The 24,593-nt window shown below is 45.4% G+C and overlaps 2 non-coding genes across 2 annotated transcripts; both read left to right on the top strand.

The window, feature by feature from the left end:
- Positions 1-2,202: 2,202 nt before the first annotated feature.
- Trnas-cga (transfer RNA serine (anticodon CGA)) lies at positions 2,203-2,277 on the top strand. The gene has a single exon. It is a non-coding gene; the product is annotated as a tRNA-Ser (tRNA).
- Positions 2,278-2,586: 309 nt separating this feature from the next.
- Positions 2,587-2,661, top strand: Trnas-cga (transfer RNA serine (anticodon CGA)). The gene has a single exon. It is a non-coding gene; the product is annotated as a tRNA-Ser (tRNA).
- The last annotated feature ends 21,932 nt before the right edge of the window (positions 2,662-24,593 follow it).

Here is a 24,593-nt window from a genome sequence, read left to right as displayed (position 1 = left end):
CGTTGATGATAAAAATGAGACGTATACATAACAAATGCTAAATATCGCAAGCAAATGTCTTCTTCAAGTTGTAGATAGTCGTTGCAGTAATCCAGATATTGATTCATTACTCGCTTCGAAACATATAAATGAATTAACTGACAGGACGTCACTGCAGTAATTACATAAGGGCTACTATTATTGTTTTTATCACTATTACTATTAGTGACGGTGCTCAGATACAAAGGGTTAACAGCCTGAAGTCTTCCAATTTCTGCCAGTTCAGAAGTACGGAGTGCAGCAATCAACTGATTTACGAACAGTAAGTGTAGTGCACACATTTTAACTTGGTTGTTTTTAAATGGGGTTGCAGTGTGCAGGTCAAGCAAGTGCCGCAAATGGAGAGGAGTAATGCAGGGGGAAGTATGTTTTGTAACAAGTGTCTACCCTCACTGTGGAGAGATAGCGTTCTTACCTGAGGGGTTGTGGGTACACCTGTGACGCCGAGCGGTCTACGGCGCTACAGTCATGGACTGTGCGGCTGGTCCCGGCGGAGGTTCGAGTCCTCCCTCATGCATGGGTGTGTGTGTGTGTGTATATGTGTGTGTGTGTGTGTGTGTGTGTGTGTGTGTGTGTGTTTGTCCTTAGGGTAATTTAGGTTAAGTAGTGTGTAAGCTTAGGGACTGATGACCTTAGCAGTTAAGTCCCATAAGATTTCACACACAGTTGAACAACACCTGCGACGCAACATGAATTCCTTCGTCATTCATTCTCCTTCCCTACACACACACACACACACACACACACACACACACACACATCTTTCATCATTATAAAAATGAAAGTGTTCCAAGAAAAGTCTTCCATTCTACAATGTAGGTAGGTGCTTAAGTTGGTGATAATGACGGGGGGGGGGGGGGGCTACTGGCTAATGTCTGATTGCACGCAGGGGGTTGGAAACCACTGCTTTAAGGGGGGACGTTGATGAAAAAAAACACACTATTTCAAAAATGCACCAACTCCACAGTTTTGGAGATATTGCAATGAAATTTTGTACCACGCTTTACACGAAAGTAACACATTTACATATAAAATCCTCTGATTATATATATATTCAATTTTTTTAATGAAATTTGAAGTTTTATTTTCAAAAAAAAAACGTATGTTCCTTTTTCGCAGAAAGTATTCTAGAAAAATTTCTCTGTTTCATCTCTTAATATGTTGTAAGCTTCTCATGAGGTTTTTGGAACAGGTCAAATAGGAGAATTTTCATAATTTTTTAATTATAATTCCAGAAGTACAATTTTAAATACATGGAAACTTCCAAGCACTTTGCCCCGTTTCTCAACTTGCAATCAGAATTTCAAAATTTGCTCTTGAGACAACGTTTATTAGGTTTACAGAAATATGTGTACAAAATTTCATAATTATAACATTCATAGAATCTGAGGAAAAGGTACACAAACATTAAAAAACAAACTTTTTAAGAAACGCAATTTAAAGGTCAACCTAACTTTTTTCCTTGTGTCACTTCTTCAGAAGGCACCACATTTGTACTCTCGGTCGTCTTTCCCTTCAAGGCTTCTCTTCTGGTGTCTTGTTGTCAGTCTTCTTTGCTTTACCAGGTCCTCAACTGACTTTTCAGCTGCAGAGACGCGCTGTAAATCTATTTTTCTCAGGATGTCTTGAGTAAAATTTCCTATCTTGAAGCCCATTCTTTCTAATACCTTCATCCTCCCGACGCTTGGTTGAAAGTAATACACAGAATGGTTGTTCACAGAGCTGGTATTGAAGTGCTGCTTCAAAACGTGGGCGTGGCAGGGAGGCCGCGTCATAATTTTAATTAATTTTCAGGCACTTCGGATGCGATTTCAACATTGAAACTTTGGGAACTTATTGTCCATGAGTAGTACTAACAAATAAATAATAAATCGAAAATTAATGTTTTTGGTCAATTTCATCAACGTCCCCCCTTAATCCGTCGATACACGCGAAGAGTTCTGCCCGCCTTCTCCAGTCTCCAGACTCAAGTTGACTGGAATGAGATTTTCACTCTGCAGCGGAGTGTGCGCTGATATGAAACTTCCTGGCAGATTAAAACTATGTGCCGGACCGAGACTCGAACTCGGGACCTTTGCCTTTCGCGGGCAAGTGCTCTACCAACTGAGCTACCCAATCACGACTCACGCCCCGTCCTCACAGCTTCAATACTGCCGTGAGTCGTGCTTGGGTAGCTCAGTTGGTAGAGCGCTTGCCCCCGAAAGGCAAAGGTCCCGAGTTCGAGTCTCGGTCCGGCACACAGTTTTAATCTGCCAGGAAGCTTCATATCAGCGCACACTCCGCTGCAAAGTGAAAATTTCATTCTGGAAACATCCCCTAGGCTGTGGCTTAGTAATGTCTCCGCAATATCCTTTCTTTCAGGAGTGCTAGTTCTGCAAGGTTCGCAGGAGAGCTTCTGTAAAGTTTGGAAGGTAGGAGACGAGGTACTGGCAGAAGTGAAGCTGTGAAGACGGGGCGTGAGTCGTGCTTGGGTAGCTCAGTTGGTAGAGCACTTGCCCCCGAAAGTCAAAGGTCCCGTCCTCACAGCTTCACTTCTACCGTGAGTCGTGCTTGGGTAGCTCAGTTGGTAGAGCACTTGCCCCCGAAAGGCAAAGGTCCCGAGTTCGAGTCTCGGTCCGGCACACAGTTTTAATCTGCCAGGAAGTTTCATATCAGCGCACACTCCGCTGCAAAGTGAAAATTTCATTCTGGAAACATCCCCTAGGCTGTGGCTTAGTAATGTCTCCGCAATATCCTTTCTTTCAGGAGTGCTAGTTCTGCAAGGTTCGCAGGAGAGCTTCTGTAAAGTTTGGAAGGTAGGAGACGAGGTACTGGCAGAAGTGAAGCTGTGAAGACGGGGCGTGAGTCGTGCTTGGGTAGCTCAGTTGGTAGAGCACTTGCCCGCGAAAGGCAAAGGTTCCGAGTTCGAGTCTCGGTCCGGCACACAGTTTTAATCTGCCAGTAAGTTTCATGTTGACTGTCTGCAACGGTAATGCACGTTGATGCTTGTGTTTCAACCCTAGGCCACCGTACCAATATCGCCAAGTCAGGACTTTAACACTACTAACAACGCAAATCCTGCAATGCACACTCTGAAACTTCAATTGTAACCACGCTGCACACTCCGTACATCGTCACCGCGTCGCGTACCCCCCCCCCCCCCCCCCCCTCCCTCGGACGGCACTGTGACTCGCTGTGGACAGTGAATGGTAACAGTGCTTCGACCCGCCGGTGTAACAGAAACTTCATACCGCTCCACTGCACGTAAACAAATGAGACAAGCTTGCACGTTCTCAAGCCGCAGGATGTGTGAACGTTTGACGCTTCTCCTTGACAATCCCATGGACAGTGCACTCTATGAGTATGTCCGCTTGTAGTTTCTGCTCAACCTCTGTCTCTTAGTTCAGCTACGAGTAACGTCAGTGCACGCAGTAGGAGAGCGTAACCAGGAAATCGACGCAGTAGTGCTAACGACAGCTCCGGCGATCCAGATGTGCAGTGGCCCGAATGTCTGGGCTGTATGTGGCGGAACATGAGCCGACTTCCGGCTCCGCAACTGTGTCTAAGGCAACCGGCAGTCAGCAGGAGCTGCGCTTCGATACAGTCCTTTCCGTAGGTAACTACCGATCGGTTATTGAAACGTCTGCCCTCTAAAAAAAAATCTTGCTACGCGCAGGGAATACGCTGTTGCTCCAGTAACTGAAGGTGACAGCTTTCACACTGATTTCCGGCTGAGTTTTCGACTACATGTCGCACACGACAAAAAACAGTCTTAATCGCATTTATTATTATTATACCGCCAACCGGTTTCAACACGACGTGGGGGTCATCTTCTGGCCGTTTACACTGTGAAATTATAGATATCCGTCAGAAAGACTCCATTATATAACAGCTAAAATTACGTAAATTTAAAATATGTTACCCATTGGTCGGCTGCTGGTGGTGTCGCTCCTGTCTACATAACGGCAGGAAATTATACGAGACTAACCCTTCGTATGGGCTTAAATAGCGTGCTGAGGTCACGTGAATAGACGGCAACACCTGCAGCGCCGAGCAACGGCATTTAATATAGTTTATTATATGTAATTACCAGTCACCTTGGTTTTACATAAATTTCAGTGACAGTAAATAACAGAAAACGGAACCATTCCATTAAAAATAGTTACAATTATAGTGTTAATTATAAAATAATAACAAATTTTCCGTAGTCAACTCGTAAAATTCGTAAAAGTATATTACATTATGTGCCATAATATAAAGTAAAACAATTTGTGACACACAAAAACTGGTGTCGTCTTGTATTATAATATATTTACGTAGAAAACATTTGAGTCAATTTATGTTAAACCAAGGTGACTAGTAAGTACATATAATAAACTATATTAAATGCCGTTGCTCGCCGCTGGGGGTGTTGCCGTCTATTCACGTGACCTCAACACGCTATTTAAGCCCATACGAAGGGTTAGTGTCGCATAGTTTCCTGCCGTTATGCAGACAGGAGTGACACCACCAGCAGCCGACCAATGGGTAACATATTTTAAATTTACGTAATTTTAGCTGTTGTATAATGGAGTCTTCCTGACGGATATCTATAATTTCACAGTGCAAACGGCCAGAAGATGACCCCCACGTCGTGTTGAAACCGGTTGGCGGTATAATAATAATAATAATAAATGCGATTAAGATTGTTTTTTTAATAATTGATTAATCATACTAATCGCTGCTTCATCTCCACAGCCATGTTGTCCAAAAATGCACGTAAAAGAGATTCGACTGGTGGGGAATTTTGCACAATTTGCAAACTGTTCCACACAACAAGGTGCAGTATCGGAAAACAGCAGAATGCTGCTCTTCGCCATGCGTTAGGGAGTTTCGTGCCACTATGGAGGGAACCTAGAATGTAATTGAAGTTACGATATTTGCGAGAGAAGTCTTTGCAAACTACCGAGAAAAACAAAATCGTTCTAGAATGAGATTTTCAGTCTGCAGCGGAGTGCAAAGGATCCGAGTTCGAGTCTCGGCCCGGCATACAGTTTTAATCTGCCAGGGAGTTTCATAATTGTTCTGTTTGAAATTGTGACGACACAATAGCGCGTTCTTCAGAGGTTAGTTGGTTCCGTTAGCTGCAAATAAATTGATGACGGGAATAACACATGTTTTGAATACTTACTTACTTATACCGGCCACACAAACCGCAGCCGGTCCTTGGCCTCCCTCAGTCCAGCCTTCCACAGTTCCATGTCACCTGCATCTTCATCTCCCACACCCAGTATCTGCATGTCCCCCACGGTATTATCCTTCCATCTCATTCTCGGCCGTCCCAGTGGTCTCTTTCCTCTTGCTTCTCCATCCATTACAGCCTTTATTACCGTGTTCTCTCCTCTCCTCCCCACATGTCCGAACATCTTCGTCTGTTAATTTTCACTCTCTCGCCGGCCGGAGTGGCCGAGCGGTTCTAGGCTCTACAGTCTGGAACTGCGTGACCGCTACGGTCGCAGGTTCGAATCCTGCCTCGGGCATGGATGTGTGTGATATCCTTAGATTAGTTAGGTTTAAGTAGTTCTAAGTTCTAGGGGACTGATGACCTCAGCTGTTAAGTCCCATGGTGCTCAGAGCCATTTGAACCATATTTTTCACACTCGCTACGACATCAGGCATTGTGTATAATTATCTGAGTTCTCTTTTCCTCCTTATTCTCGGCTGTTCATTTCCTTTCACTGGTTCATATACTTTTCTCAGTACTTTATTTTCAAAAGTGATGAGTTTTTCCTCTGTTTTCTTTGTCAGAGTCCATGTCTCTTGCGTAACACACTATTGGCTTGATGATGGTCTGATATATTCTTATTTTTGCCTGCCTAGATAGTAACTTCCATCTTATGATATTGTGCATAGCTCCTAGACAGCTTCCCCCAGCTTGAATTCTTGTAACTGTCTCTTGTTCTATAGGGTTCTGCTCGTTGATGTTGACACCGAGGTACTTGAATGTGTCTGTCTTCCGTATTGTTACATTTCTGATTCTTAGATGGTTTGGTTCTGAAAGAGCTCTTCTTCCTACTACCACGAACTTCGTTTTACTTTCATTTATACTTAGACCCACTTTCTTAGCTCCTTCCATTAGCACAGTCCCCATTTTCTCCAGATGTTCCATGTTCTTCCCTATCAGCTCAATATCATCCGCAAAAGCCAGGACATCCGTACAAGGTCCATATCGTTCAGCAGATGATACCACAGGACGGACAACGACGTGTTGACTTCGCTTTCCTTTTTCTCGCAAGGATTGAAGTTGACGAGGGCTGGCCCTGGACCATCCTATGGACAGACGAAGCTCATTTTTGTCTGACGGTTGAGGTGAATACACAGAATTACCGAGTGTAGGAATCTTCATCTCCAGTCAGTGTACATGAAGTGCCGCGCGGTTAGCCGAGCGGTCTAAGACGCTGCAGTCGTGGACTGTGCGGCTGGTCCCGGCGGAGGTTCGAGTCCTCCCTCGGGCATGGGTGTGTGTGTTTGTCCTTAGGATAATTTAGGTTAAGTTGTGTCTAAGCTTAGGGACTGATTACCTCAGCAGTTAAGTGCCATAAGAATTCACACACATTTGAACATTTTTTTGTACATGAAGTTCCTCCACATGGTTAACGTGTCACCGATGGCCCTTTTTCTTGAGGAGGTTGGCGCTCAAGGACGAAAGACGTGCAGTGTGACTGGCCAGCATGTCATAACCGCCCTACAGGAGAGAGACGCATTGAACTCAACAATACTCATATAAGACGGGGCTCCACCGCACGTCGCTCGCGAAGTTCACCAGCTTCTCCGAAACACTTTTGGATACAATCGAATTATCAGCCGATCGTTCCCAAATGCTTGGCCGGCACCATCACCTGACCTCAACTCCCTGTGATTTCTGGTTGTGGGGCTACCTGAAGGACAAGATTTGCCAGACGAACATTCACACATGTGGCGGTCTGAGGTAGCCAGCCAGCATACCTACGGACATGCTTCGTTCGGCTCTGCAGAATGGAATCCGGCGCTTTCAGACTCTTCTAGACACTGTGGGCAGCCGGCCGGAGTGGCCGAGCGGTTCTAGGCGCTACAGTCTGGAACCGCGCGACCGCTACAGTCGGAGGTTCGAATCCTGTCTCGGGCATGGATGTGTGTGGTGTCCTTAGGTTAGTTAGGTTAAAGTAGTTCTAGGGGGAGTGATGACCTCAGAAGTTAGGTCCCATAGTGCTCAGAGCCATTTGAACCATTTAAATTCTGCACCACGTTGAGACTTTTTTGTAGCAGTAATGGTACCGGTGTATAATGGAATGATGTATGTAGCAGTACATTAAAAGTGTTTCAATTGAATTGATTCTACATTATTTCTCTTCGCCATGTCTTTCGCATTAATGCTACCAAGTTTCGTACTCGTGCGGTAATTGGTTTCCGTGTTATAACGCATTAGATAGGAAACGTTTAGTTATAACCACGCGGTACTACAGTGGATAGCACTTGTGTGAGGTAAACTGACGATGATAATGCGCTGGTGTGGGCGCCCAACAAATATGTTACGTAAGGAATCTCCTTTGTGGAGTGACTGAGCATTTTCTCACTGTCCTGTCCAGTTGCGATATAAAATCGTCTGTCAGCGGCTGAGGGTCACGTTTCGCGCAGAGTTCGCCAGAGTCCAGAACGTGCCGCGAGCGCGGCGCTCGCGTGGCCTGTGAGTGGGCGGTGGGAACGTGTGCGCAGGCGCGCCGCGCTGACACACGCCGGAGGCCGCATCCGTCACGGCCGCCGCGCCACAGCACGCTACACCACGCCACGCCGTGGCTGGCTGACACCGGCCCGGCTTTACGGCCGACACCGGCGTCCCCGCTTCCAGCACGTCCCACCAGCAATACGACTTCCGGAACGTGAAAGACTTTGCGCGGTGACGCTAACCTCATTTTGTACCTGCAGGCCAAGAGTCATCTATCCTGCGAGATATGTACTGTTGCGGTCTGCAGTCCGAACACTAATCTAATGCACTTCTCACAAGGGAACCTCCCCATCGCACCCCCTTCAGATTTAGTTATAAGTTGGCACAGTGGATAGGCCTTGAAAAACTGAACACAGATAGATCGAGAAAACAGGAAGAAGTTGTGTGGAACTACGAAAAAATAAGCAAAATATACAAAAAGAGTAGTCCATGTGCAACATAGGCAACATCAAGGAGAGCGTAGGCAAAGTACCACCGTGGTCTTGTGGTTAGCGTGAGTAGCTTCGGAACCATAGGTCGTTGGTTCAAGTCTTCCCTCCAGTGAAAGGTGTACTTTCTTTATTTTCGCAAAGTTATGATCTGTCCGTTCGTTCATTGACGTCTCTGTTCACTGTAATAAATTTAGTGTCTGTGTTTTGCGACCGCACCGCAAAACCGTGCGATTAGTAGACGAAAGGACGTGCCTCTCCAATAGGAACCGAAAACATTTGATCGCAAGGTCATAGGTCAACCGATTCCTCCACAGAAAAACACGTCTGATATATTGTATACGACACTGGTGACGGCATATGTGTCACATGACAGGAGTTTGTTGTCGACCCACCCAACTTGTACACTTGGCGAATGGGTAAAAAGATTCTTCTACCTTGCCCGATTTAGGTTTTCTTGTGGATGTGATAATCACTCCCAAAACACTGATAAAAACATAAGTTTGCCACATAAACTGAAAATAAAAAATGAAACTTATCACTCGAGGGAAGACTTGAACCAAGGACCTCTCGTTCCACAGCTACCCACACTGACCACGGGACCACGACGCTCCTGGGTTAGTGTTATCCTTGATGTTGCTTATCTTGTACATGGACTACTCAGTTTATATATTTTGCTCATTTTTTCATAGTTCCACACAACTTCTTCCTGTTTTCTCGATTGATGTGTGTTCAGTTTTTCAAGGCCTATCCACTGTGCCAACTTACAACTAAATCTGAGGGGGGTGCGATGGGGAGGTTCCCTTGTCAGCGCTATTCTACTCTACTCAAGTCTCTGCGTCCGCAGCTCGTGTTCGCGTTATCGCTTCCCGAGCACTGGGTCCCGTGCTCGATTCTCGGCGGGGTCAGTGATTTTCACCTGCCTCGAGATGACTGGGTGTGTTGTCCTCATCATTTCATCATCATTCATGAAAGTGGCGAGATTGGGCTGAGCAAAGGTTGGGAATTTGTACGGGCGCTGATAACCGCGCAGTTGAGCGCCCCACAAATCAATCATCATCATCATCATCATCAAGTCTCTGCGCAACTACTACCACCACCGACATCCACTTGAACCTATTTATTGTATTCAGACCTTGGAATGCACCTAGAATTCCTTCCGACTCTCACCCTCCACAAACACACACATTCTCTTCCACTGATTACCGAATTAGTAATGTTCGACACGTATGGATACCCCATCAACTTATTACTTGTGTCAGAAAATTCTTTTCTCGACTATTCGATTCAGATCAAGGTCAGTATTTATCCGATCCATCCAGTCTCCTGTAGCACGACATATAAAACCGCTTTCATTTTCTTCTTAAGCTGCTTATCGTCTGTGTTTCACTTCCGTACAAGACTACACTGTAAAGCTGTTCATAAAACATCGATATACCTATATTTATTCCAAAACAATATATAGATATCAAAGTGCAATATCGGGTGCCGTATTTTTATTTTATATTGTATTTTTTCACAATTCTCGGTAAATATTTGAAGTTGTTGTTCTAAAATTGTAGTAAACCATAATTTTACTTTCACTTTGTGGAGGAGTCTTAGTACTTTTAGAGCTTTCATCACGTCCAGTCTTTCAAAAATGTTCAAATGTGTGTGAAATCTTATGGGACTTAACTGCTAAGGTCATCAGTCCCTAAGCTTGCACACTACTTAACCTAAATTAGCCAAAAGACAAACACACACACCCATGCCCGAGGGAGGACTCGAACTTACGCCAGGACCAGCCGCACAGTTTACATCTACATCCATACTCCGCAAGCCACCTGACGGTGTGTGGCGGAGGGTACCTTGAGTACCTCTATTGGTTCTCCCTTCTATTCCAGTCTCGTATTGTTCGTGGAAGCACGTCCCACCAGCAATACGACTTCCGGAACGTGAAAGATTCTGCGCGGTGACGCTAACCTCATTTTGTACCTGCAGCCCAAGAGTCATCTAGCCTGGGAGATACGTACTGTTGCGGTCTGCAGTCCGAATACAAATCTGATGCACTTCTCAGCGCTATTCTGCTCTACTCAGGTCTCTGCGCGACTACTACTACCACCACCAAAATCAGCTTGAACCTCTTTATTGTATTCAGACCTTTGACTACCTCTAAAATTTCTTCCCACTCTCACCCTACACACACACACACACACACACACACACACACACACACACACACACACACACACACACACATATCCTCTTACACTGATTACCGAATTAATAATGTTCGACGCGTAAGTACACTCCTGGAAATTGAAAAAGAACACCGTGAATTCATTGTCCCAGGAAGGGGAAACTTTATTGACACATTCCTAGGGTCAGATACATCACATGATCACACTGACAGAACCACAGGCACATAGACACAGGCAACAGAGCATGCACAATGTCGGCACTGGTACAGTGTATATCCACCTTTCGCAGCAATGCAGGCTGCTATTCTCCCATGGAGACGATCGTAGAGATGCTGGATGTAGTCCTGTGGAACGGCTTGCCATGCCATTTCCACCTGGCGCCTCAGTTGGACCAGCGTTCGTGCTGGACGTGCAGACCGCGTGAGACGACGCTTCATCCAATCCCAAACATGCTCAATGGGGGACAGATCCGGAGATCTTGCTGGCCAGGGTAGTTGACTTACACCTTCTAGAGCACGTTGGGTGGCACGGGATACATGCGGACGTGCATTGTCCTGTTGGAACAGCAAGTTCCCTTGCCGGTCTAGGAATGGTAGAACGATGGGTTCGATGACGGTTTGGATGTACCGTGCACTATTCAGTGTCCCCTCGACGATCACCAGTGGTGTACGGCCAGTGTAGGAGAACGCTCCCCACACCATGATGCCGGGTGTTGGCCCTGTGTGCCTCGGTCGTATGCAGTTCTGATTGTGGCGCTCACCTGCACGGCGCCAAACACGCATACGACCATCATTGGCACCAAGGCAGAAGCGACTCTCATCGTTGAAGGCGACACGTCTCCATTCGTCCCTCCATTCACGCCTGTCGCGACACCACTGGAGGCGGGCTGCACGATGTTGGGGCGTGAGCGGAAGACGGCCTAACGGTGTGCGGGACCGTAGCCCAGCTTCATGGAGACGGTTGCGAATGGTCCTCGCCGATACCCCAGGAGCAACAGTGTCCCTAATTTGCTGGGAAGTGGCGGTGCGGTCCCCTACGGCACTGCGTAGGATCCTACGGTCTTGGTGTGCATCCGTGCGTCGCTGCGGTCCGGTCCCAGGTCGACGGGCACGTGCACCTTCCGCCGACCACTGGCGACAACATCGATTGGAGACCTCACGCCCCACGTGTTGAGAAATTCGGCGGTACGTCCACCCGGCCTCCCGCATGCCCACTATACGTCCTCGCTCAAAGTCCGTCAACTGCACATACGGTTCACGTCCACGCTTTCGCGGCATGCTACCAGTGTTAAAGACTGCGATGGAGCTCCGTATGCCACGGCAAACTGGCTGACACTGACGGCGGCGGTGCACAAATGCTGCGCAGCTAGCGCCATTCGACGGCCAACACCGCGGTTCCTGGTGTGTCCGCTGTGCCGTGCGTGTGATCATTGCTTGTACAGCCCTCTCGCAGTGTCCGGAGCAAGTATGGTGGGTCTGACACATCGGTGTCAATGTGTTCTTTTTTCCATTTCCAGGAGTATATGTCCTATCAACTTATTACTTGTGTCAGAAATTCTTTTCTCGAGTATTCGATTCAGATCATGGTCAGTATTTATCCGATCCATCCAGTCTCCCGTAGCACGACATATAAAACCGCTTTTATTTTCTTCTTAAGCTGCTTATCGTCTATGTTTCACTTCCGCGCGCGCGTTTGTGTGTGTGTGCGTGTGTGTGTGTGCGTGTGTGTGTGTGTGTGTGTGATCTGATATATCGATAATTAAAAAAGTATAATTACTGGCACTCAATTAATCGATTACAAATATCGAAATATCGACGGAAAAACTTTCGACGTACCTGCCTGTAAAAATATGGGCTGCACATGGTAAGTATATAGCTGGCTTAGAGGTGTATATTTAAGTATTCATATATTATTAGATATTCTGTACATCAACAAGCCAGCAGCCTGCGTACTCCCCTTAGAGCAAGAACTGAAAGGAAAACGATGCACGTTCACGTTTGGCGACAACCACTTTGCTAACAGTGGCAAGTGATACAATAAGAGGTGTCGGAAGGGTCAGTCGTTCGATTTCGTCACATATCGGATTTGTACGGAACACTTCATATCGACTTCCCTGGTTGTTCATTTCCGCCAACGCCAGCGACATAGCAGCTGTAGTGTCAAAATTGCGTGGTGAAGCTAAACGTTGCAGTTTCTGTCGGCAACGCTGAGCGCCGATTACGTTAGCATTTCCTCTCACACGTCTCCACCCACCGCAAAAACCAATCTTGTCATTTAGATTTTTGTTCATAATTTTCAGCAACAGTTTTTTAAGAATGCCTATGTGAATAAATAAGACACTAGTTGCTTTAAAAATTGTTTTTTGACTCAATTGGTATACTATTTATTCACATTGGAAATCTTGTTATTCCATTCACACCGCCACCCCCTCTTTTTTTCCAGTACAGTCGGACTATTATTTTTGGGACCTATATACTTGCTTCACACATACAGAGAGAAAGACTGGACGTGATGAAAGTTCTAAAAGTACTAAGACTCCACCACACAGTGAAAGTAAAATTACGGTATACTACGATTTTAAAACAACAACTTCAAATATATACCAATATTTGTGAAAAAATATAATATAATATAAAATAAACATATCGGCACCCGATATTGCATTTTGATATCAATATATCGATGTGTTGTGGCATAACGTTTAGTTTACCGCTTTTCCCGCCAGATACCGCCTCCTCTGTAGCCGACTAGCTCGTACCTCCCATTATCGTCAAAAGATGTCACTCCAAACTCAATTAAATATAGAACAGAAACAATACATACAGAGTGGTCTGAAACAGTTTGAAAAGCTTGTATGGATGAAACGGTACGTGTTGCAGAGAAATAATTGTTAAGAAAAAAAATCGATACGTTGAGTCACTTCCGAGTTAATTAGCACTGAAGTTAGCCAGTCAGTCCGTTGAGCACTCAAATTCAAGCAGTCCATCAGGGACGGCGTCGCCAAACGTGTTTGGTTTCCTAAAACCAAAGAAGATAGCGACACAAATAGTAGACATGGGGCGGCAGATCGAACCCAAGTAAATCCTGAACATTCTGGTTCACTATTATCTACGCTACGAAAACGACCAACACTAACTGTATCTGCCGGGCAGCTTGAATTTGCACGTGCAGCCGCCTCATTGGCTAACTTCAGAGTTGATTAAATCGGATACGGCACAACGTGTCGAATTATTTTCTAAACAATTATTTCTCAGCGCGACCTAATCTGCAGTACCCTTACAAGCTTTTCAGATTTTTTCTGGCGCCCTGTACCAGTATATTGCCCACTTATCATTACTATAAACAATAAATTACACACATTAACTTTCCTCCTGAATTAATTTATCTCTTAGTGAGAACCGTATCAAAATCCCTACAGTACTTCCTGACATCAGCCATAATATACATACAGAAAGAGGGACTTTGATGATTTACAATATGTACACTACTCTACTACTACTCCGTCCGAACAGGCCTCGGAAAGCCCAAAGGTACCGACCGACCGTCATGTTATCCTCAGTCGATAGGCGTCAGTGCCTGTGGATTGGAGGGTCATGTGGTCAGCACGCCGCTCCCCCGCCGTTGTCAGTTTTCGTGACCCGGGCGGCCACTTCTCAGTCAGGTCACTGATCAACGGACTCACGAGGGTTGAGTGCACCCGACTGCGAACAGTGCTCGGCATATAGTATGTACAGATGTTAATAAATTTCTCTTTCCGGAGAAACGTTTCCTGCTCTTCCTAATCGGCATCTTACATCCTATTTCCTTCTCCCCAAATAGATAAAGTACTTGTAGTGTCTTATTTCCTAATGTAATTCAACTACAAACTATTACCGCCGTTTTTTACTTTTGTTGATGCTCCTCTTATACCACTTTCTAAGACACTATCCTTTCCGTTTAACTGATCTTAGCTCCTTTGCCATGTCTGACAAAAAGAGGCCGGCCGCGGTGGCCGAGCGGTTCTAGGCGCTTCAGTCCGGAACCGCGCGACTTCTACGGTCGCAGGTTCGAGTCCTGCCTCGGGTATGGACGTGTGTGATGTCCTTAGGTTAGTTGCCGGCCGAAGTGGCCGTGCGGTTAAATGCGCTGCAGTCTGGAACCGCAAGACCGCTACGGTCGCAGGTTCGAATCCTGCCTCGGGCATGGATGTTTGTGATGTCCTTAGGTTAGTTAGGTTTAACTAGTTCTAAGTTCTAGGGGACCGATGACCTCAGATGTTAAGTCCCATAGTGCTCAGAGCCATTTCAACCATTTGAACAGAATAAGAACACTATGGGCCAACTTCAAAGGTTTTTTCGTTTCCCTGACTTAAATTCGCTGTCCAAAATTCTCCTTTGCTTACGTCACCGCTTGATCCAGATACAGATTGAATAACATGGGGTAAAGTTACAATCCTGTCTCATTCCCTTCTCAGTTAGTGTTTCTCACGTTCTTCGGCTCTTGTAACTGCTGTCTGATTTTGGCACAAGTTGTAGGCAACCTTTCGCCTCCTGCATTGTATTTCTTTATACTTGAAAAATATCATATATATTTTTTATCGTACAGCTTGGAACGTTTTGTGTGCTGCAGGAACTATCTCTGAAACAGGCAGTGTTTATGAGCGGTGTAATTGACAGCACTGAGGTTATTGTCCTGTCAGAGAATGAGAAAGTGACTAGTTATGTTTCAGATGAGTCAAGATCAAGACGTACTCTTGAATACGGATGCTCTGTGGAGAGTATGATCTTCAGTTAAAATTTTTTTCTTTTTTTAAGAGGCAATACTCAGTGTTGTATTCCGGCAATGATCATTACAATACGTGTTACGTCTGCTGTTGGCCTTATTTTCGTAGGATCTACTCCGATATGCTGCACAAGGCCACAATATTGATTTTTTTTTTTCGATATAAAGAAGAATTAGTCAAGTAGTGGAGATACGAATTTTGAGGTGATCCGTTATCTGAGTATATTACGAACAGAACAGCATATTGAACGCAAGTGCTACAAAACCTGTTGATGGAAAACTGAAAGTTCCCTTGAGTAGCTCTTGCTGTTCTGTTTATTGGACTGGAAACGTGCGCCGCAACGTTAATGCGATAGAGGGCGGCACCGGTGGGTGATCATAGAGAGAGGGAACCTAGGCGTGCCCGCCTAGCAAAAAGTGACTCCGATCAGTCCGCTTACTGGCAGCTGAGAGGCACCGGGCGTTTCCACTGTTGGTCGCAGGTGTCAGAGTATAACGCCCCGTCAGCCTTGTTATACGTAATATCTTTATGAGCGTATATATACTTCAAAACTGAGAAGAATGACGACATAATACCGCAGGCAGGTGCTTAAAAGGCTATCAGATCAATTCATGATGAACAACAGTTAATACAAATCCGTTTATAACATTAGTTTCTTCAGTCACTCATTGTCTTCTAACACCTTCTTTTTAAGAGGAAGGGTTGAGATGGAAAAAAGAAATGTCAGCTATATATGATAGTTGCAGTTGGATCGACATCTTATTTTTTCTTTCTTCTTCACTTTCTTCGAATGTAAATCAGGCGACAATAATGATAACAGGCAAAATGAAGCTTTTTTAAAATTTTCCCATCTTAGTTTCTCTAGCCTCGGGGACAGTATCTTTCAGCCAAATTCCAGTGAGGTAAGACTGGTACAAAAGGGATCCTAAAATGGAATTTTTGGGAGCGGATTTATATTCGATATACTGTTATTTATAGATGTTATAACAGCATTTAAGGCAACGGCCTTGCCGCAGTGGATACACTGTTTCCCGTGAGATAACAGAAGTTAAGCGCTGTCGGGGGTGGCCGGCACTTGGATGGGTGACCATACAGGCTGCCATGCGCTGTTGCCATTTTTCGGGGTGCACTCAGCCTCGTGATGCCAATCAAGGAGCTACTCTACCGAATAGTAACGGCTCCGGTCAAAGAAAACCATTATAACGACCGGGAGAGCGGTGCGCCGATCACACGCCCCTCCTATCCACATCCTCAACTGAGGATGACACGGCGGTCGGATGGTCCCGATGGGCCACTCGTGGCCTGAAGACGGAGTGCTATATCAGTATTTGAATCACCACAGTTACAGCAGTAGTGAGAAGTCAATATTTTCGCTAAAATCACGCAACAAATAGCAGCTGCTCGCATTTTGTGTGTGTGTGTATGTATGTAGTGCCCGTTCTTCTGGAAGTAACACTAGCCTTCATTGTTTTACGGTTAGTTTTTAGCGGAGTAACGTGGCAACTTGTCTGTGCAACTTCTTTCCTTCCAGTTAATTTTCCCTCCAGTGTTACTGGTACAACTGTTACTGGATAATTTACTGGCGGAATCAAATGCGCGACAACTAAATGAACACAAATTATAGTATTAGGATATTGCGGCTTTCGTCTATTAGTGTTGGTACATTTATCAATCCATTACAACACGGACGTTAAAATAAAAATAAAACCTTACTGTAATTGCCATTGATTACAATCGGTTGACTTAATGCTCGCCTCTTCTTTGTTCTTCATTTTTACCAACAACAGCTATTTCTTCAGATACGACAGTGTAATGAAAAGCGATTTTAGACTGTAGATAAATCATGTAACTAAAAGAGACAAATAATGCATTTGAGAAACTTTGTGTTTTGCCACTTCTGCAAAATAGGAGCTCTAGCTACAGGTTCAATAAAAGTAAATGAGTTTGAACCTAGTTACTGCTGGCGATAATAATTTCAAAAACAGTTTTTTAAGAAATGTCGCAGCAATTTTATACAAGGAGTAAATAGTTTATATCGATAACGGAGAGGTGCTTGATAGGTTCCCGGGAATTACGCCGGATAATATTGTAAAAACCGCACAAAACTGCCCGCTATCTTCAGATGCTACAACCGCCAACAGCTGAAATATTGTGCGGTTTTTACAATATTATCCGGCGTAATTCCCGGGAACCTATCAAGCAGATGCAGTGCCGGGAAAGCCTCAAACAACGCAACGGAGAGGTGGTTTGAGTTGAGTTACAGATACTTATGTCACTTAAAATACAATAACTATCAGCTCTTCCTGCTCTCTTGTTAACAAAGAAAGACGACTATGAACACAATTCAGGAAAGCGTCAAGATAGCCAGCTTCGTGGGTTTCAAAACGATCCCATTTCTTTTTATACATTTATTGGAATTAGTGTACAATCGACGGTAACTTTTGTCCCAAGCGATCGCTCCAGTTTCTTTACTACGTCCTTCAGAGAATATAGCATAAATCAAGCTCAAATGGCTCTGAGCACTATGGGGCTTAACATCTGAGGTCATCAATCCCCTAGAACCTAGAACTACTTAAGCCTAACTAACCTAAGGACATCACACACATTCATGCCCGAGGCAGGATTTCAACCTGCGACCGTAGCGGTCGCGCGGTTCCAGACTGAAGAGCCTAGAACCGCTCGGCCACGCTTTGCGGCCATAAATCAAGCCTTGAAAGTACATTGAGATGACAAAAATGATGAGATGGCGATATGCACATATACAGATGGCGGTAGTATCGCGTACACAAGGTATAAAAGTGCAGTGTACTGGCGGGGCTGTCATTCGCACTCGGGCGATTCGTCTGGAAAGCATTCTGACGTAATTGTGGGAGCACGACGGGAACTAACAGACTCTGAACGTGGAATGGTAGTTGGAGTTAGACGCGTGGCACATTCCATTTCTAAAAACTGAGGGACTTCAATATTCTGAGATCCACAGTGTCAAGAGTGTGCCGAGAACACCAAATTCCAGGCATTACCTGCCACCACGCACAATGCAGTGGTCGATGCCCTTCACTTACCGACCGAGAGCAGTGATGTTTGAGTAGATTTGTCACTGCTAACAGACAAGCGACACTGCGTAAAATAACCGCAGAAAGCAATGTGGGACGTACGACGAACGTATCCGATAGGACAGTGCGGCGAAATTTGGCATTAATGGGCTATGGCAGCAGACGACTGACGCGAGTGCCTCCGCTAACAGCACGAAATCGCCGGCAACGCCTCTCCTGGGCTCGTGGACCCTAGATTACTGGAAATCGGTGGCCTGGTCAGATGAGCACACAATTTCAGTTGGTAAGAGCTGATGGTAGGGTTCGAGTGTGGTGGGGACCCCACGAAGCCATGGGCCCAATTTGACAACACTATGCTAGCTGCTGGTGAGCCCTTAATGGAGTGGACTGTGTTCATATGGAATGCACTGGGTCATGTGCGCCAATTGAACCAATCACTGACGGGAAAATGGTTATGTTCGGCTACTTGGAGACCGTTTGCAGCCATTCACGGACCTTATGTTCCCAAACAAAGATGGAATTTTTATGGATGACAATGCGCCTTGTCAACGAGCCACAATTGTTGGCGTTTGGTTTCTTCAACATTCTGGCTAATTCCTGTGAATGATTTGGCCACCCAGTTCGCCCGACCTGGATCCCATCAAACATTTACGGAACATAATCTAGAGGTACCAGATGGCAGTTATAAGAGTCGAGGGACATGAAAGGGAAGCAGTGGTTGGGAAGGGAGTAAGACAGGGTTGTAGCCTCTCCTCGATGTTGTTCAATCTGTATATTGAGCAAGCAGTAAAGAAAACAAAAGAAAAATTCGGGGTAGGTATTAAAATTCATGGAGAAGAAATAAAAACTTTGAGGTTCGCCGATGACATTGTAATTCTGTCAGAGACAGCAAAGGACTTGGAAGAGCAGTTGAATGGAATGGACAGTGTCTTGAAAGGAGGATATAAGATGAACATCAACAAAAGCAAAACAAGGATAATGGAATGTAGTCTAATTAAGTCGGGTGATGCTGAGGGAATTAGATTAGGAAATGAGGCACTTAAAGTAGTAAAGGAGTTTTGCTATTTGGGGAGCAAAATAACTGATGATGGTCGAAGCAGAGAGGATATAAAATGTAGGCTGGCAATGGCAAGGAAAGCGTTTCTGAAGAAGAGAAATTTGTTAACATCCAGTATTGATTTAAGTGTCAGGAAGTCATTTCTGAAAGTATTCGTATGGAGTGTAGCCATGTATGGAAGTGAAACATGGACGATAAATAGTTTGGACAAGAAGAGAATAGAAGCTTTCGAAATGTGGTGCTACAGAAGAATGCTGAAGATTAGATGGGTAGACCACATAACTAATGAGGAAGTATTGAATAGGATTGGGGAGAAGAGAAGTTTGTGGCACAACTTGACCAGAAGAAAGGATCGGTTGGTAGGACATGTTCTGAGGCATCAAGGGATCACCAATTTAGTATTGGAGGGCAGCGTGGAGGGTAAAAATCGTAGAGGGAGACCACGAGATGAATACACTAAGCAGATTCAGAAGGATGTAGGTTGCAGTAGGTACTGGGAGATGAAAAAGCTTGCACAGGATAGAGTGGCATGGAGAGCTGCATCAAACCAGTCTCAGGACTGAAGACCACAACAACAACAACAACAATCTAGAGGTCAGTTCGTGCAGAAAATCCTGCACTGGTATCGACTATAGACGCAGTATGACTCAATATTTCTTCTGGGTCTTTTTGTTTCTATGCCACGTCGAGCTGCCGCACTACGCCGGGCAAAAAGAGATCCGACACGATATTGCGAGTACGCCATGAATGAATTTCGTCACCTCAGTGTACTATTAGCTTGTGTGAAGTGTGCAAAGTATTCCCATGCTACGAATAATCATGTATCAATATTTTAAACATGGCTGAAGCAGCAACTGCTGAAATTCTTCACGGTAAACGATAACAGCCAAACAGCTGCAGCATAAAGATTTATTAAAATCCTTGACCACGGTTTCCGTACATCTAAATATAGAATGAGATTTTCACTCTGCAGCGGAGTGTGCGCTGATATGAAACTTCCTGGCAGATTAAAACTGTGTGCCCGACCGAGACTCGAACTCGGGACCTTTGCCTTTCGCGGGCAAGTGCTCTACCAACTGAGCTACCGAAGCGCGACTCACGCCCGGTACTCACAGCTGTACTTCTGCCAGTACCTCGTCTCCTACCTTCCAAACTTTACAGAAGCTCTCCTGCGAACCTTGCAGAACTAGCACTCCTGAAAGAAAGGATATTGCGGAGACATGGCTTAGCCACAGCCTGGGGGATGTTTCCAGAATGAGATTTTCACTCTGCAGCGGAGTGTGCGCTGATATGAAACTTCCTGGCAGATTAAAACTGTGCGCCCGACCGAGACTCGAACTCGGGTCCCGAGTTCGAGTCTCGGTCGGGCACACAGTTTTAATCTGCCAGGAAGTTTCATCTAAATATACCTTCATCAGAAGTAAAATACACTAAAATCACATCCTGCAGTGGAGATACATAAAACAATTGTGCCAAAGGCGTCTTCAGTAGTACTTGGTGGTTATTTGTCACCATGCAGACATTATTCACGGACCACTCGGCTGGTTACTTTGCAGCGCATGCGAATGACACTCTAACTTCCACCCGACTGCAGCTCAGAGATACCACGACTGTGCCGACCAATGGTCTTCTCTTTCATTAGCATCTTCTTAGGCTCTGCTCAGCTGACGACAGAATACTGCAGCGTCTACCACACACCAGTCATCAGTCATAAGCCACCTGTTCACATTCCCAGTCTCACACACCAGCGTCTTCATCCGATTTTCTTCCTTTGTGTCAGAGCGGACAGAGAACACACCTCGTCGGCCAAGTGCATCTTATAACAGCCGAGAAAATTTACGTACGAATGCACGCTTTCGCGGCGATATCCGTTAATAAAACATTCTCGGGTTTCAAGCGGCATCAAGTGATTTACTGCCCACGAGCTTTCGGCAGAGATCTCCTCTGCCACTGTCAAGTGGATGATTGTCGTGTGGTTGTCATTGCCGTGCTTATATAGCCGCGCCGTCGCTCGTGACGTCACTGGTGCTCGGTCCCGCAACATACATGGTAATGTTTTGGCAGCCCGACCGCCGGGCCCGCTTCAACTCCCTCAACACCAGATCCCAGCTGTACTCAGCTGCAATCCGCCGTCTCTATTGAAGGTGTTGTAAGAAATTCTAATCTCTATGGCTTCGTTTATCACGCTATCCCAGAAGCCATTAGTCCGTTTAATAACAGACATCTCATCGAATGGAATTCGGCGTCCGTTTTCCGGAGCATGTTCTGCTACAACTGACTTTTCGGGATAGCGCAGACGGTAACACCTTTCATGTTCTGTGCGGCGCTGTTCAACGGTGCGAACAGTCTGGCTGACATAGAAGTGCCAACATCCACACGGTATCTTGTAAATTCCTGGTGTTCTGAGACCTACACCGTCTTTCACAGATTTCACTATTTGCCGGATCTTTGTCGGAGGCCTGAAGATTGCGTCTATGTTGTGCCTCTTCAAGAGCCGACTAATTTTCCCTGTTGTCGAACCACAAAACGGTAAGAATGCAAGTTGCTTGGTGTCTTCTTCAGAGGTCTTCTTCTTTTGAGGCTTGGATGACACTGCTTGTGAGATCTGTTTGTTGTTGTAACCGTTTTCCTTAAAAACTTTGCGTAAATGGCTCAATTCTCTCGGCAAGTTTTCAGCGTCTGAGACGGTTCAGATCGATGTACTAAGGTCCACAGAACTGACTGTTTCTGTGCTGGGTGATGGAAGCTGGTGGCGTGCACATACCGATCCGTGTGGGTGGGCTTGCGGTAAACGTTATGACCTAGAGACCCATTGGGTTTATGGCGGACAAGCACGTCCAAGAACGGCAGGGAACCCTTCTCTAGTTCCATTGTGTTGATGTGGTCGTGGATGCTGTTGAGGTGCTCCAGGAACTCGTATAACTTTTCTAGTCCATGTGGCCAAATGACGAAGGTATCGTCGACGTAGCGATAAAAACAGCTTGGCTTTGCAGGAACCGTGGCCAAGGCGATGTCTTCGAAATGCTCCATAAAGAGGTTGGCTACTACTGGAGCTAATGGACTTCCCATCGCCACGCCGCCAGTTTGGTTGAAATATTTTCCATCATGTAAGAAATATGATGACATCAGAGTGTGATTAAATAAATCCACAATGGTGTCGCCAAAGAGCTGGGACAGCAAGTCTGTGATGGGGACACATTTGAATAAAGAAACCACATCGAAGCTAACCATAATATCCCCTTCAGCAAGTCACAGACCTATAATCCGATTGATGAAGTCCGCTGTATTCTTTATATGGTGTCCACAGTGTCCAACGTGCGTAGAGAGGAGGCTGGCCAGATGTTCAGCAAGTTTATAGGTCGGCGATCCGATGGTACTCACTATCGACCTCAATGGTGTGTCCTTCTTATGCACCTTCGGTAGATCATCGAACGTGACGGTCTTGGTGCCTTGGGGAGGAGGTTCTTAATAGTATTCTCTTCCAGCGATGGCCGTTTGAGAAGCTCTGAAGTCTTCGGGACTATTCTGGATGTTGATACTGAAAAAACATCAGCAGAATAGCAGGCATGCTATTGCTGTATTAGTAATGATAATAATATGACTACAATACCGTAAATCGTAAAATAAATTAAAGAAGTGCAAGGTGGATGCACGTCTTTCACTATCTTTTAATGGCTTACACCATCCTGTGCTTTTAACATTCGCCCCGACGTTCTAATGGTCCAGTATCTAGGCCAGCGTTTCTCAACAACTTTGTCACCAATTCATGTCAGGTGTGTCGCGAGATTTTTAATGTCTTCTAACCTTCCGCAGGTAAAATACTCGTATCTAGAACATAAAAACATTATTCCTGTTCAAGAGTCTTACGTAATAAGTACGTAAAACTTGTATTCATAGTTGTCCAACACTAAAAACTACTTAAACCTAACTAACCTAAAGACATCACACGCATCCATGCCCGAGGCAGGATTCGAACCTGCGACCGTAGCGGTCGCGCGGTTACAGACTGAAGCGCCTAGAACCGCCCGGCCTCACCGGCCGGCAGCTAGGAAAAAATCAATTTTAAGTTGATAGTGTGTGCATCACGTGATTTCCGGCACCGTGACTGCGTCCTCGAGTGCAGTAGGATTGCTACAGGGGTGATACTAGTGGGATCAGAGTTTTACCAATAAATATTTATTATGATTTTTATTGATAAATCAACTAATTAACTTTACCTCACGGTGTGAAGTACGACTGGCACTTTTCATATCAAAAGGAGAACTGCAGAAGAATTGATCCGGATCGGCCAACTAATGTTTGGAAGCTTGATGACTCAGTGGATAGTTATAAGCGAATGTAGACTTTGTCGGCGAATCTCGATGGTGAAGCCTCCCCGGGTCACCAGCCGAGTCAATCCGTCGCTCTGAGGCAACGTTTCAACAATTTTCCAAATTGTCATCTTCAGGCGAAACAGGTAGAAACTTTGACGCTGAACGAGGCCTTGACACGGTTGATAACCAGAGAAGGCTTCATCATAAGTGGATAGTTGTCAGACTACAAACCCATACATTGGGGCTCAACCCACAGTTAACATACGATTTTTTCTGTCACCCGCAGCTTCATTCACCTCTAACAATGATCGGAGTCCGCTTTTCTACGAGAGCTGTTCCGAAAGTAAGGTTCGATAAGTCGCGAAATGGAAAGGACAGTGAAAATTCAATGAAGCTTTGCACAGATATGTTGCCTGTCGATCACGTCGCTGTTTTCAGTTCTGAGCACACAGCGAGCGCGTTAAGATACCTAGAACAAGTGTCTCCCGTCAAGTATGGTTGCCTGCTTCTAGGTATCGCCTCATTTCATGCAAATCCACATAACGTAGCTATCGTGCATTTCCTCCTTCATGAAAATTCTCGGCCGCACAATGCAGGGCTAATGAGGATGCCCACGCAGCGATTTCGATGGGAAGTGTTTGATCACGCACCATAAAGCCTGGACTTGCCTCCCTTTGATGTTCATCACTGCTCACATGGACCGCTGACTATGAAGACAACATTTTGGCAAAGACAACGAACTGCAGACCAGCGCAGATAAATGGCCGAAAGCACAGGCGGCTTGCTTCTATAACGAGGATATTGGCGAGTTGGTTCAACGCTATGACAACAGTCCAAGTCGGAGCGGCGACTATGTAGAGAAGTGGCTGGAAGGTGTAGAAAACTGTTGCACATAAAACATTTTTCATTTTCACTGCGATTTCCATTTCACGATCGATCGGACCTTACATTCCCAACGGCTTTATTAGGTCTCCCTGTAGGTGTCAGAAGGAATCAGTTTACAGCTAGGAGGAAGTTAAGGGCATACAGCGTCCAGCACAA

The sequence above is a fragment of the Schistocerca serialis genome, chromosome 5 (genome assembly GCF_023864345.2).
Source record: "Schistocerca serialis cubense isolate TAMUIC-IGC-003099 chromosome 5, iqSchSeri2.2, whole genome shotgun sequence".
Classification (NCBI taxonomy): domain Eukaryota; kingdom Metazoa; phylum Arthropoda; class Insecta; order Orthoptera; family Acrididae; genus Schistocerca; species Schistocerca serialis.
The sequence above is the reverse complement of the archived record's forward strand: the minus strand, read 5'-3'. Positions and strand labels throughout refer to the sequence as shown.